We start from the raw sequence: 24,483 nt of genomic DNA, 5'->3' as shown, positions 1-24,483 counted from the left end.
TTAGTTTCTTCATGTTTTAAATGAAGAAGTTGCATTAGGTAACTGAATTTGCTTCTAACTTTAAATTACTCATTCTTTGTTTCTCTGGAGTCAGGCAAAACTAACCCCACTGAACCCCATTCCTCATATTTTTTCAGTTAAGTGGCTGGTCTGACCTCTGATTTGAGCAACTCTAATTCCTAAGCCTATCAAATGCTACACTCCTCTTTAAAACAAGTATTTGGTCATGCCTGATACTCTTCTGAAATAAAATTCATAGATAATACAACCTTACTTACACACAACTAAAACAAAATATCAATATATTCTCTAAGTTAAATAAGCGAGAAATTAAAGGAAAATAATTTAGAATAAAATGATATGCATTTCAACATGTAAGTACTCAGACCTCACTACATAAAAGACAATGAAATATTAAGATGCTTCCACTTGATCAAAGGCTCGCTGTAGATGTGACAACAAGTACAATTGTGATTCACCTGTGTTGATACAGATTGTATTGATGACTCAAGTAGTGCTAGTAGCATTGCTGTTGGTGATGTGATCTTTCCGAACGGTAAACAAGATTTGGTCAGTTTCCCAAAAAAGTACAGCCTTCTCTAATTTCTATGGTAACTATATAAAAGCTACTTTATGTGTGCGTGTGTGTGTGTGTGTGTGTGTCTTAGGTTATAGGCTCAGAAGATAGTGAACAGGGTTTCACTTATGTGACTTTCCCAAGGGACACCTAAAGGTCTTGCAAGATTCGGAGCAAGTCTTCTTGCGAAGAAGTGAGTCAAGTATATTGCAGAACATCAAGCGTCCTTGACCTTTGCTTACCACACAGTTAAGAGGAGCACCCCCTGCTCTGAGAACCACTGGAGGAGTGAAGAGACTTGCTACTTTTCTTCAGATTAGCACGAAATTTTTATTTGGTTTGAAGAACTTTTCATGAGTTGCATGTTTATTTTAGTTGTGTTTTGGCATTTGGGCCATCTAAGCAGACAGGAATCTGATTAGTCTTTTGAGCTCTTGTGTCCTCCGTATCTAACATGTTAGAAGATCAAAAATATTTGATGATTAAAAGAAAAGAAAAAAGGGAGAGAATGTATCTTCCAGCCTTTACATAGGTTCCCTTTGAAAACCAAGGTAAACAACGAAAAGTTTTTGAACTACAACTGAATGGACTAAAATACTATCATTTATAATCAAAAGAGAATAGGAAAAGGAAAATGTATAGTAATATAGGATTGAGGAAGCCATACTGAGAATGGTTGGGCCAAGATAGACATTTTGTGGAAAAGGAAAAAAATTTATTTCTTAATGGAAGAATAAAGTAGAAGTTTCTGCAGATGTATGCCTTCAGCATTAACAATAAGTACTAACATTTATGTAGTGTTTACTGTGTGCCAGATACTGTTTTAAGTGCTTTACACATGTTAAATCATTTCATCTTCACAGCAATACCCATTTCACAGGTGAGAAAACTGAGGTACAGGGATGTTTAGTACATAGGTCATACAACTAGAGGGATGGAGTTGGGGTTTGAACACAGATAGTTTGATACCCTGCCTGTGTCTTAAACTACTGTTTTATATTGTTGAGGCCTATGTGCTGGTCGCTCAAAATAATACTTTAAAACAATATTTTTGCTGAGTAAATTAGTTTTACTATTATAAAGCCATGAAAGGTTTAAAATAATGTGATTGAGAGAAGGAAAGGTCAGGACAGTGCTCAGTTGTGAGACAATCTCCCACGCACATGGGCAGGATATCAAGCATCCTTGACTCCTGCCCACTAAATACCAGAATTCTGTATTTTAATTATACAAATAGCACATGAATGCATTCTCATGATAAAACTTTAAAATTCAGAAGTTTATAGAGTGAAATCATCTTCCTTCACTCTTCTAACAATTCTTCTATTTTTCATAAAAATAACAGTTTGGGATATTTCTTTCTGCTTCTAAGAATTTATGAATACACACACATACACACATAGTTTTCTAACATAAAAAGGCTGTGAAATACATACATATTTTTCATTTCTTTGTTTCATTTATTCTTGTCATTTTTTTCATACCCCAATACATGGATCTTTCTAACTTCACTCTGTATGAAAGACTCTAGGTCCATCCACCTCACTACAAATAACTCAATTTCATTTCTTTTTATGGCTGAGTAATATTCCATTGTATATGTGTGCCACATCTTCTTTATCCATTCATCTGTTGATGGACACTTAGGTTGGGACCTAGAGACTGTCATACAGAGTGAAGTAAGTCAGAAAGAGAAAAATAAATACTGTGTGCTAACAGTTATATATGGAATCTAAAAAAAAAAAAAAAAGGGTTCTGAAGAACCTAGGGGGAGGACAGGAATAAAGACGCAGGTATAGAGAATGGACTTGAGGACACAGGGAGTGGGAAGGGTAAGCTGGGACAAAGTGAGAGAGTGGCATGGACTTATATATACTACCAAATGTAAAATAGATAGCTAGTGGGAAGCAGCCACATAGCACAGGGAGATCAGCTCGGTGTTTTGTGACCTCCTAGAGGGGTGGGATAGGGAGGTTGGGAGGGAGACGCAAGAGGGAGGAGATATGGGGATGCATGTATATGTATAGCTGATTCACTTTGTTATAAAGCAGAAACTAACACACCATTGTAAAGCAATTATGCTCCAATAAGGATGTTAAAAAAATAAAATAAAATAAAATAAAATGGTTTTCCCAAGTAAACATACATTAAGAGATGAGTGTGCCATGTTCTTGCTTCTGGGCCATCAGTGCACATAACTGATTTTTAAAAACGTTTTACCAATCTTATCTGTAAAAAGTAACTCATTTTAAATTGCATTCACTACTAGTGATATTAACATCTTTTCATTTCTTTTTAGGTGTTTGTATTTCCTTTTTATGGGTATTCCTTTTATTCTATTGAATTATTTTTCTCTCATTATAGCATTTTATTTCTTTTATTTAGTGTCTCTCATGGTAGAGAAATTTAAATTATAAATGAGCAAATTTTTCTATCTTTTCCCTTATGGATTCTGGGTTTGATGTCTTTAAGGAAGTTTCTCCCTACCTAAGACTATAGTCGTACAATTATGTATTATTTTATGATGTTTATGTAGATTTAAGTTTAGGTCTTTAGACTATATGGATTCATTTATGTGTGAGGTAAATGTTGTCTAAATAATACTAGTAAACATGTATAGGATATTTACCACACATCAGGCATTGGGCTAAGTATTTTAAATGAATTACCAAATTTAATCCTCCCAACATTTATGCAAGATACTGCTATTTTCTTATCAACAGCATATGAGGAAATTGAATCACAGCTTATTAATTTGCTATTTAGGGTCATGAAAGTCAGTGAGAAACAAATTTGAACTCAAACAGGCTGAATGCATAGAGATTCAAGTAGTCAGAATTCACTCCACAGTGGATATTTAAGGATTCTACAAGTTGCTCTTAATTCTCACTGTGTTTTGTGAGGATGAAGGATTATCCTAATAACTTACCATGATTGCATGATCTTTGTTCTAATTTCACATCAATTTAGAGAGATGGAACTTGGGACCGAGCATATATGAAAAATAGTTGTTCCCAAACTTGAGCAAGCATCACAATCCCTTGGACACTTTATTAAAACACACATTGGGGGGCCCCACCCCAGAGTATCTGATTCAGTAGGTCTGGGGAGGGGCTTGAGAATTTGCATATCTAACAAATTGCCAGGAGATGCTGAGGCTGCTGACACATGATAAACCATTATGTTGTAGTGTCTTAATGAATATGAGTTGTCCCAACAGAGAGCTAAGAACAGTCCATCCTTTAACTGATCTGAAATGCTACTACTTTTCTAGAAACTAAATTTCTACATGTATATGGATTTCTTTTTCAACTCTCTTCCATTCCATGAATGTATTTGTCTATTTTTAACCAGGACTACACTACCTTTATCACTGTATCTTTACAGTACATCACTACGGATATTTGGTGGGGTAATTCCTCTCTGTAAATAGGAAGTGCTTTTTCAAAACAATTGAGGTTATTCTAGGCTAGTTTATCCTTCAGATAATCTAGAAAATTATGTTCTCAAATTCCATGATGGGTTTTTAATTCATAATGTATCAAATTCACAAATAAAGGTGAATGTACTGATATCTTACCAGTATGATAACTAGAAAAATTGTATGTCCATCTCCATATACTATTCTGGTCTTCTTTTATTTCTGTCAAAAGACTTTGAGGGTCTACTTCATAGAAGTCCTTAACTTTTCATGTTTCATTTGTTTATAAGTATTTTATATATGCCTTGTACTACTGAAGGGATTAATTTACTTTTCATCTTGATTGGTTATTTCTGGTGTAAAGCTATTGATGTTTTAAATACTGATCTTACTTTCTTATTAGTTCTAATTGTTTTATGGTAGATTATCTTGGATTTTTTTGTCAACCATATTATCTGCAAAGAAGCATATTTTTAAATATTTCCTATGCTTTTCTAATTGTCTTGGACAGAATTTCCACTTTAATGTTGAATAGTAGTGAGATAGTAATGGGCATCTTTTACATTACCTTGATTACCTTGGAATGTTTCTAATGTTTCATTAAGTAAATATGTTACCAAACCAAACTTGGATCTGCTCACCTGTGCCCAGTAAAGCCAAATCTACTGAAACTGGGTTGTGATGAAGAAAAGTGCAGCAGTATTTATTGAAGGTGCCAAACAAGGAGTCTGGGTGGCTAATGCTCAAAAGAACCAAACTCCCTTCTGGCTTTCAGGGAAAGGTTTTTAGAGACAGAGTGAGGGAGATAGTTGTGGGGTATGTGATTAGCTCATGGACATTCTTCTGATTGATTGGTGGTGAGGTAATTGAGAGTCAACATCATCAACTTTCTGGTTCCAACCAGTCTGGGGTCTACATGCTTGTGGTCAGCATACAGTTAACTTCCTCCACCTGGTGGTAATTTTAGTATCTATGAAACAGCTCAAAGGAATACTATCTATAGCCCTTGAGGAGGAGCTAAATGTCCTTGACTTTGTTTAATGACTAAACTGTTATTATTTTGTCTTCTTCAACTGTTTTCCTTTGTTTCTGCATTTTATCACTTCTCTGATTAAATTTACTCTTTGGAACTTGGGGAAGGCCCAGAGGCTAAAGTTTTTCTACAAACAAGAGGCAGGTGGAGGAAATGTGGGGGTCAGTCAGGAGATGGCCCTGTAGGGTCCTGCTCAGTTACAGTTCTCCCCTTTTCTTTGTTACTCCTCATCCTGAGGGGAAAAGATGAGGAATAAGAAAGAGAATAACATTTTGGATAGAGAGGTAAATCATAAACTCTGCAGAGGAACTCAATCTTGGGGGACTCAGTTTCAAATACAATGTTTACTATTGATTTCTCATAGATAGACCTTTTCACAGGAAATTTCTTCTATTTACAGGGTACAGAGAGTTTATATCAAGAATCGGTATAACTTTCTTATTAAATACTTTCTCAACAGCTGAAAAATTATTACCATTATTACCACAGAGAGGTTTCCTTTTAATTTATTAATGCTACTCCAATCTACTAATGTATATACTGTTGTTAACTGTACTATTTTGGTATTTCTGGCAAAAGCTTGCTTCACCAGTATGTTTGCTCTCCTAATACATAATTGATCTTCATGCACTTTATATTTAAGATTCTTATAGTTATGTGCATAATTTATATTATGTGGTTATTTTCCTTACTGTTCTTCATCTGTGCTTGAAACAACTGTCATGCTAGACTATCTTTTTCAGTGACTTGAAACAGTTTATTTCATTTGGGAGTATTTGTTCCTGTAAGAAAAATGTTCCTATTATTTCACATAGGGAGTTATTTCGTTTGGGAGTATTTGTCCCTATATGAACCTCACGTTGAAAACTGTCTGTATTTATAAATTTCTAGGTATAGATTTTTGTCTGGTTTTCGACTTCATCACTGAAGTTTTCCCCTTGGATACTTCTTTAATCATATTCCATAAGTTTGAATATATTCTGTTCCCATGACGGATAATCTCAACAGCAAAAATGTTTACTTTTTTTATAACTGAGAACCTTTGGGCACCAGACACTTAAAATAGAGTGTAAAACAAAGGGATCCAGGCTCCCACTCTGCTGGAGCTCACATTCTAGAAGGAGGAGGTGAGGCTGAAGAAGTAATCACATACACAACTGCATAATATCAGATGATGATTAGTGCTATAAGGGAAATGCAGTAGGGAAATGTGATGGGGGCAGGTAATGGCAGTGGCTACTTTAGATAAATGCTCTGAGGAGCGACTAGTGACGCTATGAACTGAATGAGGAACAGGAGTCCTTCATACAAGAATCTAAGAGAAATGGGATATACATAGAAGGAATAACATGGTGGTGACATAATCAAGAAAAAGAGAGAGGATGACAGGAATAGGTTTATTAGTTGTATTATTAAAGTTCACTCAATCCTTACTTAATAATAATTTATATAAAAATTGGAACACATGTGAGGGGTAGAGGGAATGCTATTAATAATTACTTAGGAAGAATAGTCATAAACTGGGACCATCAGACAAACCAGAATATATGGACACCCTCTTAATTATTTTTCCTTCTACTTGACCTGTCAGTTGTTGAAAGAAGAGTATTTGTATTAAGATCAACCATCCCATTTATGGTTCCGCCATTTCTCCTTGCTTTTCAATGAAACAAAATTAGATGGAAAGAGCATCTGTTTACTCTAATTCTCTTTCCCTTTAATTTTATCTGATTTTATATTTAGATCACCAAAACTGTTTTCCTTTTGTTAGCACTCACTTGGTTAACCTTTGACTAGCCTTTGTTTTCAACTATTTGCTATTTTGCTGAGTATAGCTCTTGTAGGCAACTTAGAGGTACTTACCCAGACTGAGAAGTGCAGATAACTTGTTTTGTTTTTTGTACTTATCATGATGGTTAATAATTTGGATCCATTCATGCAATTATTTTTTGTATTTATCCTACTTTCTTGTTGCTTCTTTTTGCCTCTCTCCTACTTCAGAAAAATTCAGCAATTTATCTTTATTCTTATTTTTCCCTTTAATGATTCTGGAGATATGTATCTATTTATAATCTTCTAATAATTACTCAAAATTTTACAACATACTTTTAAAAAATTCTAATCTTTCATCAAAGTCTAGAATTAATCTACCACCTTCTCTCCCTCTACATAAAACACTTTAGCACACTTTTTCTTCATTTTCCAATGCCACCCCCTTTACTGGATCTCAACTATGTACTGAAGTCATCTGGAACTATAGTTCCAGGTTATCATTGATTTTACTGCAGACCTTTCCTCTGTGTGTTGTATTATTCCCATTCTTTCTTATTTTAACACATTAATCACGTTTGAAATGCCTAAAATTTCGGAAATTAAATGCACTGAAGTAAATTGCTGAGAATTATAACTTGCTTTGTAAGGGGTATGATATTGTATATATAGTTAGGTTCTTTTCACATGATGTCTTATATTTTCAATAAACACTGCATTCCAATATGTCAATATAATAAAGTTTTCATAGAGTTCTTCTTTTTCTTAAAAATGATTTTGAGTGGTTTTATGTGATATTCATAAATACTATCTTTTCTTGTGATATGATATTCAGATTTTTATTTTCAGCATTACAAATTTTCTCTCTGTAGATTGTCATGTTAGCGAGAAAGAGTAAGTTAATTAATAGAAAATTACAAATAGGCACCATTACTTTAAGAATACATCAGATATTCATATTTTTAGTTGAGTCATATTAGTATGATGTATGAATTTCTCTAAGCCTCTTATGTGAAGGAGTTTAAAAACCAGCATTGCAAAAATTTAAAAGGATGTTGTTTTGCCCTAATAATCGTATGGATTTAGGCAGATGTAGTTGGTGATTAGCAAGTTGTTCTGATAGTTCATAGAACAGAGTTTAACTTTAAGGGAGCAAAGGAGAGAATATCTTTCTTTTATTGTCCCTGCATTTTTCTCATTTATTCATGTCACTCTCCTATTATAAAAGCAGCTGGCTGACTTACATTGTCTCTGTAAATGAAATGCAACAAAGGCACCTATATCCTCTTTCTTTTTTCCTCCTCCCATATCATTTTACAACCAAAGAGAACACTTTAGCTCAGATATATTTGAACGCTTTTATACAAGCATTAGAAATACTGTTATAACACAGAGAAGAGGATAAATTGGCATATGGGTTTTTAATTATTTACTTCAGTAAATGGGTAGTACATATTTCTCATGTGCAATTGAAAAAGAACCCCAAATTTGGTAATAGATATGCTTTATTATACAGTAGGAACTTATGTAGGAAACTGTTTTCTAACTATAAGCTGTATGTATAAGAATACATACAGAGGATATGCTTATAGTAAAGACTTGGATTTGAGAGAAATTTAATTTTCATGAAGCAAAAGTACGTTTGAAGAAGATATGTACCTAAAACTCATTATTACATGGGAATATTTTTATTTGGTAATAATCTACAAGTTATCTGAACTGCACGAAACCTTAGTTATGTGTGGGTTACTATGGGATTGTTCCTGATCACAGTGTAGATTTTTTAATTTACTGAAACTTCCTAAGATATAAGTAAAAGTTTAGAAGTAGCTGCTTTGGTTGATTTAACTTAGAAAGTTAACAAGTTCATACCACTGAAATGTGGGTAGGAGTTTCACTGCAAGTGCTTTTTCTTCTACTCATACAGAGTTGATAAAAGAAACGTTTGTGTGTAGGAGTCATTGAAATGCAAAAGCCTTAGAAATTCTTACCAAATAATATTATACCAAATGATAAATGTTCTTTTTTGTAATTTGGAAAGCAGATTTTTTTTCTTTTTTTTTTGGTTTTGTTTTGTTTTTGTTTTAGCATCTTTATTGGAGTATAATTGCTTTACAATGATGTGTTAGTTTCTGCTTTATAACAAAGTGAATCAGATGTACGTATACATATATCCCCATATCTCCTCCCTCTTGTGTCTCTCTCCCACCCTCCCTATCCCACCCACCTAGGTGGTCACAAAGCACTGAGCTGATCTTCCTGTGCTATGTGGCTGCTTCCCACTAGCTGTTTTACATTTGGTAGTGTATATATGCCATGCCACTCTCTCACTTCGTCCCAGCTTACCCTTCCCACTCCCCATGTCCTCAGGTCGATTCCCTATGTCTGCATCTTTATTCCTGTCCTGCCCTAGATTTATCAGAACCTTTTTTTTTAGATTCCATATATATGTGTTAGCATACAGTATTTGTTTTTCTCTTTCTGACTTAGTTCACTCTGTATGACAGACTCTAGGTCCATCCACCTCACTACAAATAACTCAATTTCATTTCATTTTATGGCTGAGTAAAATTCCATTGTATGTATTTGCCACATCTTCTTTATCCATTCATCTGTCGATGGACACTTAAGTTGCTTCCATGTCCTGGCTAGTGTAAATAGAGCTGCAGTGAATGTTGTGGTACACGACTCTTTTTGACTTATGGTTTTCTCAGGGTATATGCCTGGTAGTGGGATTGCTGGGTCATATGGTAGTTCTATTTGTAGTTTTTTAAGGAACCTCCATACTGTTCTCCATAGTGACTGTATCAATTTACATTCACACCGACAGTGCAAGAGGGTCCCCTTTTCTCCACACCCTCTCCAGCATTTATTGTTTGTAGATTGTTTGATAATGGCCATTCTGACTGATGTGAGGTGATATCTCATTGTAGTTTTGATTTGCATTTCTCTAATGATTAGTGATGTTTTGTTGGAAATCTGTATATCTTCTTTGGAGAAATGTCTATCTAGGTCTTCTGCCCATTTTTGGATTGGGTCGTTTGTTTTTTTGATCTTGAGCTGCATGAACTGCTTGTAAATTTTGGAGATTAATCCTTTGTCAGTTACTTCACTTGCAAATATTTTCTCCCATTCTGAGGGTTGTCTTTTCGTCTTGTTTATGGTTTCCTTTGCGGTGCAAAAGCTTTTAAGGTTCATTAGGTCCCATTGGTTTATTTATGTTTTTCTTTCCATTTCTCTAGGAGGTGTGTCAAAAAGGATCTTGCTGTGATTTATGTCATAGAGTGTTCTGCCTATGCTTTCCTCTAAGAGTTTTATAGTGTCTGGCCGTATGTTTAGGACTTTGATCGATTTTGAGTTTATTTTTGTGTATGGTGTTAGGGAGTGTTCTAATTTCATTTTTACATGTAGCTGTCCAGTTTTCCCAGCACCACTTATTGAAGAGGCTGTCTTTTCTCCATTGTATTATTCTTGCCTCCTTTATCAAAAATAAGGTGACCATATGTGCGTGGGTTTATCTCTGAGCTTTCTATCCTGTTCCATTGATCTGTATTTCTGTTTTTGTGCCAGTACCATACTGTCTTGATTACTGTAGCTTTGCAATATAGTTTGAAATCTGTGAGCCTGATTCCTCCAGCTCCGTTTTTCCAAAAGCAGATTTTTAAAAGTGGTAAAGATGTAGAGGTAGAAGCATCTAAAGCCTATCTTACCCTGAGATAAATCAGGTATTGTTTTGGCATATTTCCTTCTGGACATTTTTTCAAAGCATTTTTACATATTTCTATGTCCTAAATATTTTCACCTATTATGTAACTAGTTTCTCCATTCTATTAAAATGTATAAGTGTAATTTGAAATTAACATTTATTGTTAACCTTGTGTGAATATAGCATATTCTAGTAATATATTCTAATGCTCTGTATTCTTTCTATGTTAAGTATTTATACCAAACTTTCCAGATTAGAGAATAGACTTAGGCACTATAACAAAGAGACCCCACAGTACAGAGTTTGAACCAAGTAAGAAGTTTACTTATCTTCCTCATGTAACAGTCTAGTGGTAGCTAAGTTGTATTGGGCTTGTAAGCAATTCTGCCATCCTCTACATGTGGTGTCCACCTGTGGGCTAAAGTTGTTCTGGCCATCTCCCAACTTGGAGGAGAAAGAAGTGGACTGGAGAAACACAGTTATTTTAAGGACAAGGTTCAGAGTGGCACACATCACTTCTGCCCACATCACATTAGTAGGACTCAGTTGATCACACTTGACTCTAAGGAAAGCTGAATTTTCTGTTAAGCACCCATGCATCCACATAAATTTTATTATTGTGAAAGAAAGGATAAAAGATATTGGGCAACAACTAGCAAGCAGTTAATTGCACTTTCAAATAGGATGTTGTGGGGATATCCATAAGTTCATGAAATAGAAGCCAAATATAAGTTGATGTAGAGTTATTTTCAATATCCTCATACCATCAAATCACTAAAATTCTATGAAATAATGTCTAACATGGATTCTATTTTATGACTTGATGACTTGGTTAATTACTTAAAACTGATATTGATTTTTGCCTTAATTAATTATACCGTTATTGCCTCTTACTCTGGATTGACTTCAAAATTTGATTCTAGTTCCATAAAGTTAAACTGGGAAAAAAAGGCCTACTCTTAGATGTCCACTGGAAATGTTAAAGCAATGGTGGTTCACTGACTTTTTAATTTAGAAAAATTGGAGGCGGTCAACATTTACAAGTTCCTTTCAAGTAAGCTAATGAAACGCCTAATCTAACAAGAGGTTCCAGACAGTCCAATTTACTGTGATTACCACTATCAGCCTGCTTGCAATTTCATTTCTGTTAACATAGCTACTATTGCTTTTGGCCCATGGAGACAGTCACATTGTTTGCTGCATCAATCTTGACTTGTTAGTTGCTAGCAATAGTTATAACATTCTCCATAAGTACATATCTCTTTCTTTTAGGTCAGGGCTTTTAAAGCTATAAACCTCTGACTACAGAGAATTAAGAATTCCATGAGTTGAAATGTGTCATCTTAATATTAATTAAGTTACAATACATAAAACAAAAACAAAAGTTGCATCTACTTTATATCTTCTTCAAAAAGAATTTTTTTTCCTATTTGAATTCCTTTTTTTGACTGGTAAAACTAATTGTTGCTACATGTTTTCAGAACCTTTTATCAATATAGTCACTATACTTTATTAATCCTAAATCAAATGACAAATCTGATAGCTATAGCTCTGATTTTTGAATAATTAGTTATTATGAAAATCTTATGTATTAATATATTAAGTTGCTTTAGACTTTACACTTAATGAATCACCTTTATTGAAAATAATAATAAAATCTAAAATTGAGACTAGCCAAGAAAATGTGGAATATCTAAGTACAACTCTTTTTTTTTTTACTTATTGCTCCCTTTACTATACAAGTCATTTGGCAGAGTTCATATAATAAAAAGGATTTTAAAAAATCATGAACAGAAAAACAGAAACATTGAGAAAAGGAGAGAACAGAGCACAAACATGCAAGCCATAAGGTTCTACATGGCTCCTAATGGTTGAAATGAACATTTGTCTCTGAGCTTCCTGTTGGCCACAGTGAAAAAAGAATCATTATCATTTATATGATATTCATTGTACAGACATAGAAAATAGACTAAATCTCCATGGGAAAAAATTGTTTTTCTTGGAACATAATCTTATTGGGGGCTTTGGACACTCCGATCCAGTGCATGGACAGTCACCTTATTAACATCCCTACAACATATGCATTATCAGGTTCCACAAAATAATATGTAGTATTACCTTTCAATAATATTTAAGGTTGTGGCATCAAAGCATATAACTAAATAAAAGAAGGTCTGTGGGAAGCCAAGATGATATGGCCCAAGGATACCCCTTTTGATAGTCCAGTTTAATCCACAGGAAAAAATATAGATCATTTAGGCAAAATATAAACTCTCAGAAAAAAAAAAGGAATTCCTATCCTTCAAATTCACTCCATAAATACTACTTCGCTAAACCAGACTTATGATGCATTGGACAGCCAAGAGTTTGAGGTTCTATTATGGTCATTGTACCCATTTGAAATATTAAATGGTTTCATTAGCCAGTTGCTTCTTGAAGACAGAGTCTTCATCTTTCATGGAAGCTTGTCTGCATCCAGGACAGACCTGAGTACCTACTAAGCCAACTGGAGAATGGTGGCCCAATTCCCTGAAATTAACCTTCTTGTGTGTTGTGAAAATAGATTATGCAGCAAGACATAATATTCTCTTGTGTTGAAAACCAAATGAGACTTCGAAAGTTTTGTGAGATGTTAATCCTTTTTCTGGCCCAGAACATCATAAAGTTACCTCCATAAAAAGTTTAGTTTTGAAAACAAATTTTTACAGATGTCAAACATAACACAGTTTTACAAGTCAAGTAGTGATACTAAGGTGGTAAATATTAATTTGATTTTGTTTTAAGCTCTTTCACTTCATCACTTTTTATCATGCTACTTGGATTTCAATCTTATAAAGAAGGAAATAAACATTTATATATTACATGTATTACAAAATATATTAACTAGCAAGATTTCATAGAGTATAATGATGTCAGCATTTAAAATACAAATATTGAAAAATATCTTTGATAATCCATTCACTTATTCATTCATCAAATATCTTCTGAGTTTCTACCCTATGATTCCTCAGTAAAGAAGATAGATATAGTTGATCTCACTATGTCCTATTAGAGTCATGGAAAGTTTGTTCTAGTGGAGGACACCAAATCAGACAAGTAAACAAAACTGTAAAAATACACGCACGCATGCACACACACACACACACACGCAGGTACTTATAGTTAATTTTTTTTTTTTTTTTGCGGTACGCGGGCCTCTCATTGTTGTGGCCTCTCCAGTTAGGGATCACAGGCTCTGGATGTGCAGGCCCAGCGGCCATGGCTTACGGGCCCAGCCGCTCCGCGGCATGTGGGATCTTCCCGGACCAGGGCACGAACCCGCGTCCCCTGCATCAGCAGGCGGACTCCCAACCACTGTGCCACCAGGGAAGCCCTAGATAATGTTTTTTAAAGGGTAAGTAATTTGATGGAGAGTAACTGCAGGCACTATTCAAATTAAGAAGTTAAGAAAATCCTTGTACAGTAGGGATTTGAGTAAAACATGGGAACAAAATTATCTAATTTGTGGGGAAACAGTATTTATTAGGGATCTATATTTGAAAGAGTTCTTGTGACAAGAAAATGCTTGAATTTTGCAAGAAACCAAAAGACAGCCTGTGTGAACAGGGCAGATGAACAGGAATAAAAGAGTAAAAGGAAATAAGTGAGAAACAAGGACCAAGAGCAAGTTCAGGTATGACCTTACAGCCATGGTGAGGCATTTGGATATTTTTCTAAGGTGATAGGAAACCATCGAAGAATTTGGAGCAGATGCTTGATATGATGTGATTTATATTTTTAAAGGCTCACTCAGGCTATTGTGTGAGAATGGATTTTAGGTTAGGGATGCAGGGTGGGAGTTGGAGAAAGAAGGCAAAAGTGGAGGCAAAGAGACCAATTAAAAGGCTATTTTAGGGCTTCCCTGGTGGCGCAGTGGTTGAGGGTACGCCTGCTGATTCAGGGGACGTGGGTTCGTGCCCCGGTCCGGGAAGATCCCATATGCCGTGGAGCGGCTGGGCCCGTGAGCCATGGCCGCTGGGCCTGCGCATCCGGAGCCTGTGCTCCGCAATGGGAGAGTCCACAACAGTGAGAGGCCTGCGTACCGGAAAAAAAAAAAAAAAAAAAAAAAAAAGACTATTTTAAGTTTCAAGTGAAAAATGATAGTGGCTTGGTCTAGAGTTGTAGTAATGGAGCTAGTGAAAAGTGGTTAAATTCCAAATACATTTTGAATATAAGACAACATGATTTGCTGATGGATATGAGACAGGCTGGGACCTGGGACCCTTTGCTGCAGTGCTTGCACCTGGACAAACATCTCCTCGAGCAGCAGAATACAAAACAACTATAAGGGACTAAAAACAACTGCGTGCATGTGAAGTTGAGGCAAATTATGGACCAAAAAATACAAAAAGACCAAAAAAAAAAAAAACCCAACTGCCACTTCTGAAGAGCCGGGAGCAAAAACTGGGTGTCGGGAGCAAAAGCAGGGTACTGTGCATGCCCCCTGCACTCAACACCAGCAAAAGGGTGGGTGAAACACCTAAGCCTCCCCTCTGGCCCAACCCCTGGTGACAGTCCTACCCTCACCCCATATAAGGTACCAGCTCACCCTGCCTTGAGCAGCGAGCAAGGGAATCTGTTACTTGTTTTCACTCCCTCCTGCAGCCTCAGGAGCCCCAATAAAGCCTTGCCTGAGTTTCTTGACTGGCGTTTTATCAATTGCATTGATTGGGGAAGGCCAAGAACCCTAGTTGTTACAGACTGGACATAAGGTCTTTAAGAAAAAGTCAAATATTTCTTCAGGGCCTGAATAACTAGATGATTTTCTGAGATGAAAAAACTGTGGGATGGAGGAAACTTAAATGCTTATTACTGAGTAAAAGAAGTCAATCTGAAAAGCTACATACTGTATGATTCCAACTATATGACATTTAGGAAAAGGCAAAAGTATGGAGACAGTAAAAATATAGGTGGTCTGGGGATTGGGGTGGGGGACGATGAGTAGGCAGAGCATAGACGATTTTTAGGGCAGTGAAAATACTCTGTATGATATTATAATGATAAGCATATGTCATTATACATTTGTCCAAACCCATAGAATGTATAACACCAAGGGTGAACTATAAAGTAAATTATAGACTTCGAGTGATTATGATATGGCAGTGTAGATTCATTGTTGTAACAAATGTACCACTCTGGTAGGGGATTTTGATAATGGAGGAGGCTATGCATATGTAGGGGCAGGGAACAATTGGGAAATCTCTGTACCTTCCTTTTAATTTTGCTGTGAAACTAAAAGTGCCCTTAAAAAATAAAGTCTTAATAAAAAAATTTAGATAAATATGGGATTAACCAACAGAAAGCATATTCAATAACGATTTACTGAAAACTAAACAAAACAAAAACTGTGGGAAAAGCTGGATAGCAGGGGAGTGGGGAATCGAGAGTTCCGTTTTGAACGTCTTAACTCAGAATATCCTGTTAGACATCCCAAGCTGATATTGCCTGGGCAGCTGTAGACACAAACCTGGATTTCTTTGGAGGTATATGTCTTGAGTTATAAATTTGAGAAATATCTGCCTTTAGATGCTAGAGGTTGGACAATTGGTGAGATAATCTACCGAGTGAGTGTGCTTAGAGATGAGAAGGAAGCTGAATGTGGAGTTCTTGGGCACCCCGACACTAAGATGTCATGATCAGGAGCTCTGGCCAGCAGGAGAGTCTGAGAAGCCCAGGTTGGAGGATACTCAACTGAAGCATGTGTTTCGGCCATAAGGAAATGTGGCAAGTTCTACTGAAAGGCTGGGTGCGATGAAAACTGAAACTTGACCCCTGGATTTGGGATTATGACATTTACTGACACTGGTAGGAGCTGTTTCAATAGTGGTAGGGATGGAAGTATGAGTACAGTGAGTTAATGGGAAATGAAAAGGAAACAGCAAATTTGGGATACTGCTATGAAATGGAACATAGAAATGTGACAGTAGCTGGAGGGGGATATAGGATTAAAGGATGTTTTCTGTTTTCATTTTTTTAAGGTAGTGACATTATAGTATGTTTCTTTATAAGCTGATAGGAATGATTCAATAAAAGGAGGAAATTAATGAAAAAGAGAATAACTCCAAGAATAAAATTTGTGAGGTAAGAAGGGATGAGAACATGTGAATTTGAGGATGGCTCCAACTTGAGATAGTAGTTTGGACAACTTCCCCAGTATAATGGGAAAGAAAGCAAATTATATAGCTACAGATGTAGCGAGGCTGGTGATGGGAGAATGAGACAGTTCTTCTTTGTTGTTTTTATTATTTCAGTGGAATAAAAAGCAAATTGCCATCTGGGAGAGAGGAATGGGGAGAAAGTGTGTAAGATTTGAGGAGAGAGGAGATGGTGTTAATTAAATAGCCTTCATTCATGGAAGTGAGAACTGACCAGAGAAAAGAAGCAAGATTGTAAGGCGGTGTTGAAAGCCCACTCATAGTTATAAATATAGGAGAGCAAGCCAAGACTAAAATCTTTAGCAAACGAGGGAAGTGACCAGAGCAGTAGATAATTGTACCAGAAAAGGTGTTAGGTACTATAATCTGATGGCATGTGCTCCAGAGGAGCTGGGTTTGTTTTTGTTCTTGTTGTTTGTGTTTAAGGAGGAACAACAAAGGGCCTCGAAGAGGCAGTATGGTGGGTAGTTACTGAAGTCTGGGCCCAGAGTGCAGAGATGTGTTCTGAAAGGATAATCGTTTTAGTTGGGGCAAGAAGGTGATGAGAACATTCACAAAAGAGATGAGAATATGAAGGATTTTGTGATGATGGACACAAAGGAAGGGTCTAGGTTTCACTGAGTAGTAAGGGACTAGGTCAGACTAGAAGACAGCCAGGAAAATGTGGGGAAAGTTGTCCCGGAGAAGAGGAATGTGTTGGGAGCCATGGACTTCTAGGGGTGACCGCAAGGTAGGGTGAATACAGTCCTGGAGTCAATTAGGGATGGAGGGCAAGCAGTCCTAACTAATGCTCCTTCTTGGGAGTAAGCAAGTCATAGGAAGTTTGTGGCCTGGGGGATGGGGAGAATCCAGGGATAGTGGGAGGGGGCAGAGGAGAGTGGTGCTCGCAGGGGACCACACCCTCCAGTCTAGCTGTGGACAGTGTCTTATTTAGACTGGAGGATATAGAGGAGAAGAGAACTTAGCAGGAACATGGAGTAGGTTGTTTCATTTTTTGCTGCCATTGATTTCCATTCAGTCCTTTCCTTTATATTTTAGAAAGTTTCCTCTGATCATCCCAATCTAGAACTTGACAAGTTCAGTTTTATCATTGTACTTTACCCCTGAGAACCCACAGTACAAAACAATGGTTCAGTTTCAAATTGCTTCAGTGATACATTGTTAAAGATTTTCAGCTCCCTGAATTGAATCTCATGGAATTCATGAAACTTGGGTAGACATGCATCTATACTGTGACGATACATTCTCTCCTCCCATGGACAATTTTTACTCTCTGAACTGAATGCTTCTTTGCTTTTATGCCTGCTCATTAATGCCTACATAGTAACTCACTCCTGATCAAGTCCTATCTGCCCAAGTGTTTCACTTAACATACCCAGTTGAGGCAGAAGTGAAATTTTTTTTTAATTTAAAAAAATATTTATTTATTTATTTGTTTGTTTTTATTTTTGGCTGCGTTGGGTCTTTGTTGCTGCGTGCAGACTTTCTCTAATTTCAGTGAGCGGGGACAACTCTTCATTGCGGTGCACGGGTTTTTCATTGTTGTGCCTTCTCTTGTTGCGGAGCACAGGCTCTAGGCGTGCGGGCTCAGTAGCTGAACTACTGAGCTATTTTTGTGACTAGATTTACATTTTTGCATATTGTAACCATAATACACATGAGCACACCTATTAGCAAAAGGTATATGCATAGGAAATTCACTTTCATGGACTCTCAGGTCTATTAAATATATAAAAGGTTAGCAATTTTAACTCCATTAGATGGAGACTTGAGTTTTCTTTTTATAGCCTTACCTTGACAATGTCTAGTGATGGGGAATTTACTGTTTCTCCATGAAACCCATTTTATTATCTGCCACCTCCAAAATTAACTTTACTTTTCATAAACATTGCTTCCTATAATTTCCACAAATTTATCCTTTTTTTCTGAATTTGAACCAGATAAATAAACTCATCACTTTTCCGAATGATGGCTTTTCAACCTCATACATCATTCCTCCTCCTCCCAGGTTCTCTCCAGGCTCAGTATCTTCAGTTTGTGTGGTTACCATTCCCATAAGTTTTTCAAGCCCACTCATTAGTCTGTATGCTTTCCATGAACTGTCTTCCAGTTTGTCAGTTTGACACTGACTCACCACAATACTCTGGATGGTTTAACCAGCAGTGAATACAGTAGAATTAGCAATTTATAATTCTGTATATGATAATACAGTTTAAGATCTAATTTTCTTTCTTTTTTTCCCAAGCACATCACACTGTGGCTTAACTTCAACTAATATCTTCATATATTTTCCACAATTTTTCTATTCTTATAATGTTCTATGTGACATATTTAATTAAAATTTCACTTCATTAGATTTAACCCTTTTTCCAACCTACAGACACTTTAGATCTCCCTTCTGTGGGTCTCCATCTCTTCAGGACTTTTTCCTTTTACTAATTAGAGTAGTAGTTGTTTTCAGTGTCCCACCCAGCCATGGATGGCTGAGCATGACAAGTTGAGATGAAAGAACGGCGGCATGCCACAAATGGTACTTCATTTACCTTACATTGCCACCCATTCATTCATCAGTACCACAGAGATAAAATCCCCCAAACTCTTTTCTTTCTGTCAGCATAACTCATGTATTATTTTTAAATTTTCTGTAATTACCTACCTATACAAAGAATTGTGTTAGGTGCTATGGGCTATTAGAGTGATTCGTGAATAGATTTATGGGATCCTACTAAATGTTATAATAGGCCCATATCTCTACCTATAATATATGCCACAATTACATAAAACTACTGGTTATCAATTTCATTTTCAATTATTTGATATGTAAAGACCAAAAAATTTCAATACAATATGCCTTTGTTAAGTATATCAATAGTTAAAAATAATTTCCATTTAGATTTTATATATGTACACACATATAAGGATGAAGAAAGTTCTATCCCTGCCCTTGAGGAGCTTACGAAGGCTTTGTCAGGCCTTGGAAAATTCAGATGAATTTAATCCATTTTGTTTGCCCATCTCGTGACATTAACAAATGAAGCCAGTTTGCATTGATTTTTTTTTTTATTAACAAGCCCTTCCTGGTCCTCCTCTGTCTCTTCCTTGATGATGTTTTGTAAATTATCAGTCTGATTATGAGATTGTGATCTGCTTCCTAGAGACAAGGGTGGTCTTTTGACCACTTATCCCTGACATAACAAAAATAATCATCCATGTTATTGATTACATTGACTACATTTATTAACTGCTTATTTTGTAAGTAGTTTTCATGCATTATATCACTTAGACCATATTTCACCACTTTATCATTACCCCCATGTTATAGATAATAAAAATGTAACTCAGAATGGTCAAGTATGCCCAAGGCCGTATTGCTACCAAGCAGTGGAGCCAGGCATTCTAAATTTTAAAAAATATGTAAGGAAGAACAAGAAATGCAAAGCCATAAACCAACACATGAACTATAAATAATTTTCCCCTCAAAATAAATTATAAGGATAATAAAGGAATCCCTGAGGAAGTTGTCTTTAGCAGACAGAAGACCAAGTATGTGCACAATAGCATGAAGTTGTAAAGGCAGCCGGAAATCCATAGAGCATAGTTAGTACCGCACATTTCTTCTTGGTTAGAAAGCTGTCCTGACACAAGTACTCTATCTATTTCATAGACGAATTACACCTGCACCTGTAACTAACTTTTGTGGATGTTGAACAGCATGGCAGAATCATCCTAAAGGGGAACCAGAACACTACTTCTTGCCCCGTGCTATAGTTACTTGCTCACAGCAGTAAAATAGATTATATGAAAGTACTTGGCACAACGTCTGGAACTTAACAAGCCCTGAATGAATGTTGATTAATTCAATCATGATATTGATGCACTGGACTTGGAAAGCATAGGCAATAGAGGATAAAAGAATATCTCACAAAATGAGAACATCGCACAAATACCATGCACCCACACACATACACGTATAAAGAAATGCTTGGAAAGTAATATTTGATTCACTAAAAGTTCTTTTCAACATGTGGCAGAGCCAGCAGACATATGGGAAACCAGAAAGATGATAAAGATTAGCCTGAGCTATAGTAATCACGATGGAAGGTTGGGAAGAAAGGTTTTTTTTTTTTTTTTTTGGTACAAAATTTTTGCAGCCAGCTGTTAACTTCAAGAGGTGGTTGCACAGAATGACAAGTGTGAAAGTGATAGATTCTTTCACATAAAAAGCCAGTTAGTTTTGCGAGTGTAGGAAAATATGAACTGTGCAAAGTGGAAATGAGAGTACTTCTTTAGAGAGATTGTACAGGTTAGTATTTTGTAACCACTGACCAGATGGAAACTATCATCAGTGGCATCATTTATAGATACAAGGCATAGCAGAAAATGGGACAAGCCTGGGTTTTTTTTTTCATGTAAATTATGATACACTCCAGTTTACGTCAATGTAAAAATACATAACAGTATACTACAATGCTATTTTGTGTGTGTGTGTGTGTGTATGTGTATATATATATATATATATTCTGTCCATGTCTATGGTTAAATAATAGAATAGTTTTTTTGGTTTTTTTTTTTTTTTTTCTTTTGTGGTATGCGGGCCTCTCACTGCTGTGGCCTCTCCCATTGTGGAGCACAGGCTCCGGACGCGCAGGCCCAGCGGCCATGGCTCACGGGCCCAGCCGCTCCGCGACATGTGGGGTCTTCCCGGCCCGGGGCACAAACCCGTGTCCCCTGCATCGGCGGGCGGACTCTCAACCACTGCGCCACCAGGGAAGCCCAATAGAATAGTTTTTACATGACCATGGAAACTGTTGCTATGCTGGAAGCCTGTTGACATAATTGAGTAATATTAAGAAGGATCTGTTTCCAAGGGCACTATCCCTTGAAAAGAGATCATACAGTGTTCAACTAACAAAAGAAAATCATACTTGGGCACTTGCTTTGATCTTAAAACAGAACTAGAGAGGAAAGTCAAGGAATTCAGTCTCAGTGAAATTTTCCATATAATTGTGAGCCTTTTATGGAGAGTTCAGAAGCTTAGTTGGTATATCAGAATTTTAAATTAGAAGAAATATATGTATTTATAATTACATTGATGTTGGTGTTTTATTTGGAAAATGAACAGCCATTTTTCGTAGCATCTTTAGGACCTAGTTGGGTGAAGTTGCAGGTATCTATGCATTCATGAGGAAGAGTCTTATAGCCTGGGAATGAATGGACACATTAGTTATTCTGACTCCACCAGGCCAAAAGAGTGCTGGGTCCTCAGCATGGTGGGAGGAAGGCTGAAGACTTGCATGGGGTACCAATGATGGTCAATAAGTGCCTAGTGCCTAAAAGAGCCGCTTGGATAGTGTCAGAAGGACTTAACACTGACTGGGTAATCCAGACGTGCAGGTGCAGCCTCAGGAAAACATGGTGTTGAGGACTGTGATTATGGCAGGTGGCAAGTATAGTTCAAGGGTAACCATCCTTGGCCAGCAGGATCCCTACAAAGTGAGTGCAGAAGGCACACATGCAGAGCCCTTTCATGGGAAGGGGATGGATAAGTCCTTGGCAGGATACCAGACAGAGCTTGTTGAGGGCTGATGGGAAGGAGAAACAGTTAAGTTTTAGTCAGGGCAGCTATTCAGAACAGGAGAGGATCTCACTGGCAGTAGAGCTGATGGTAACGACCTGAGAAGCTCTGCAGTCTGGCTCACCAGTGCGCATGGGGTCTGGACATCCCAGTTAATCTTAAAGTCCCTTTGGTGTAGAAAGGAAGAACCACTGTGCACTGTTGCAATGGAGGACAAGGATATGCTGCGAACCCAAAGTTCTCTTCTTACTAGGGTATTCATGCCATAGAAAATTGTTACACCTTTAAAAATGTCTCTGTTATATTTTTGTAATATATTTCTTAAATGTGTGATCAACTCTGCCAGGTACCACAATCATTAACGAAAAGTTGCATTAGTTGATTTATATCAATATGTAGAATATTTAACTTAAAAAAATGGATCTAACTTTTTTTTTTTTTTTTGCGGTACACGGGCCTCTCACTGTTGTGGCCTCTCCCGTTGCGGAGCACTGGCTCCGGACGCGCAGGCTCAGCGGCCACGGCTCACGGGCCCAGCCGCTCCGCGGCATGTGGGATCTTCCCAGACCGGGCCATGAACCCGTGTCCCCTGCATTGGCATGCGGACTCTCAACCACTGCGCCACTAGGGAAGCCTTAACATTTTCGTTTTATAGTAGCATGTGAACTGAGTGTCTGGGAGTGTGCCTTCCTTGTCTGTTGCAAAATGTCAGGTACACAGGTTTGAACACCAGTGCTCCCTCTCCCTGATGGACTCAATCTTCTGCCCACCTCTAGGATTTTCTGAATTACATTTAATAATGTAAAATTTTAAAAATATTTTTATTATACATGGCCATAGGTAGGTAGAGTTTAGTGCAGTTTGTTCAATTCACTGTTTCTTTTTTCTTTTTTTTTGTATACTAAGACAGAGGAAATACTTTTATTGGTTTCTCATGGCAGGTTTTGGAATAAGGTTAATGGTTCATGGGGTCAGTTTCTTCTGTGCCAACACTTTTGCAGCAAGACACTAGGTCCCAAGTGTACACAGCTTTCTCAGAGTACAGCATACCAAGCATTTATCCAGAGATCATTAATTAAAAATCTACAGATGCTCGCCTCTGTACTACATACTGCAGGAAGAATGTTGAAAATACACTCTTCCTATAAATTGGTCACAAGGGCATAAGAAATACCCAGATGCTTTCAAAAATGCTTTTACTGACCCACAATAGGAAAAGCATGGGTCTCCCATGCCCCACAGCAGTTCATCTTCTCCTGTTCCCTCCTCTGGCCTCTTGTCTAACCAAAGGCATGAATTTCAGCTCATCCTAAGTGAAGACCTGGGTTCACTCTACAGCCATGGCTCAGTGAAACTAGCTAATTTATGTGGCAATTTGCCCTATATTCACTTTACATGGAGATCTGTCCTATAAACTGAGCCCAGTTAGTCCAATGATCTAACTATATGCACTTAAAACCATTCATGGTTCATTCCATCTAGCATTTAGGTTCAGTCAGTGATACCACAAGCAGTATCCTAAAACTACCTATTTGAGTAAATCAGGGCATATCCACCATTTTTCACATTCTGAGATATTGTGAGCAAGCTCTTATTTAGCCATCTCACATCCTACTAGACATCCTACTAGACAAGGGTCACTCCTACCCAGCTTAAGATTTCAATGAACATTACCAGTTAAATCTGAATTAATCATGCCTCCCTAATAGGTGAAAGGAAGAGTCTTAAAAATTACCAAAAGGATCTAGGCTCTCACATGACTTCCTGATTGATTAACTCTATGCTGATAAATATGCCAGCAAAAAATTAGTCACATCAGTTCCATCCTCCAAGAAACTCAAAACCCAAGACATAATCGATGTCTCCAGTATTATCTCACAAACATCAAGTTCAGCACTAAACCTTTAAAGAAAGCTGAAGTGACTTTTTTTTGTGGGTTAAATGTGTGTCCTTTAGGGAAGGGCCAAGGGGGTGAGAAGTAACCCAGTAATTACCTGCTCTCATTTTCTTATAGCTTTTATATGATTATAAATCATTTATTATGATATTGTCTAAAATGATACAGAGGGAATAATCATAACATGAATTATGTTGATGATTTGTTATAGATATGGACAATTTTCATAAAGATTGGAGATTTTTATAGTAATATTTTGAGAGAAATTGTTTTCTGCCCTTGGTAAATTTGATCATCATGCCCTGTCACT

General features: G+C 36.8%; 1 protein-coding gene across 14 annotated transcripts in view; it reads left to right on the top strand.

The window, feature by feature from the left end:
- Positions 1-24,483, top strand: part of DTNA (dystrobrevin alpha) — a 395,521-nt gene that overhangs the window by 39,993 nt on the left and 331,045 nt on the right. The gene's annotated exons all lie outside the window — the stretch shown is intronic.

Source organism: Kogia breviceps, chromosome 15 (genome assembly GCF_026419965.1).
Source record: "Kogia breviceps isolate mKogBre1 chromosome 15, mKogBre1 haplotype 1, whole genome shotgun sequence".
Taxonomy (NCBI): Eukaryota; Metazoa; Chordata; class Mammalia; order Artiodactyla; family Physeteridae; genus Kogia; species Kogia breviceps.
The sequence above is the reverse complement of the archived record's forward strand: the minus strand, read 5'-3'. Positions and strand labels throughout refer to the sequence as shown.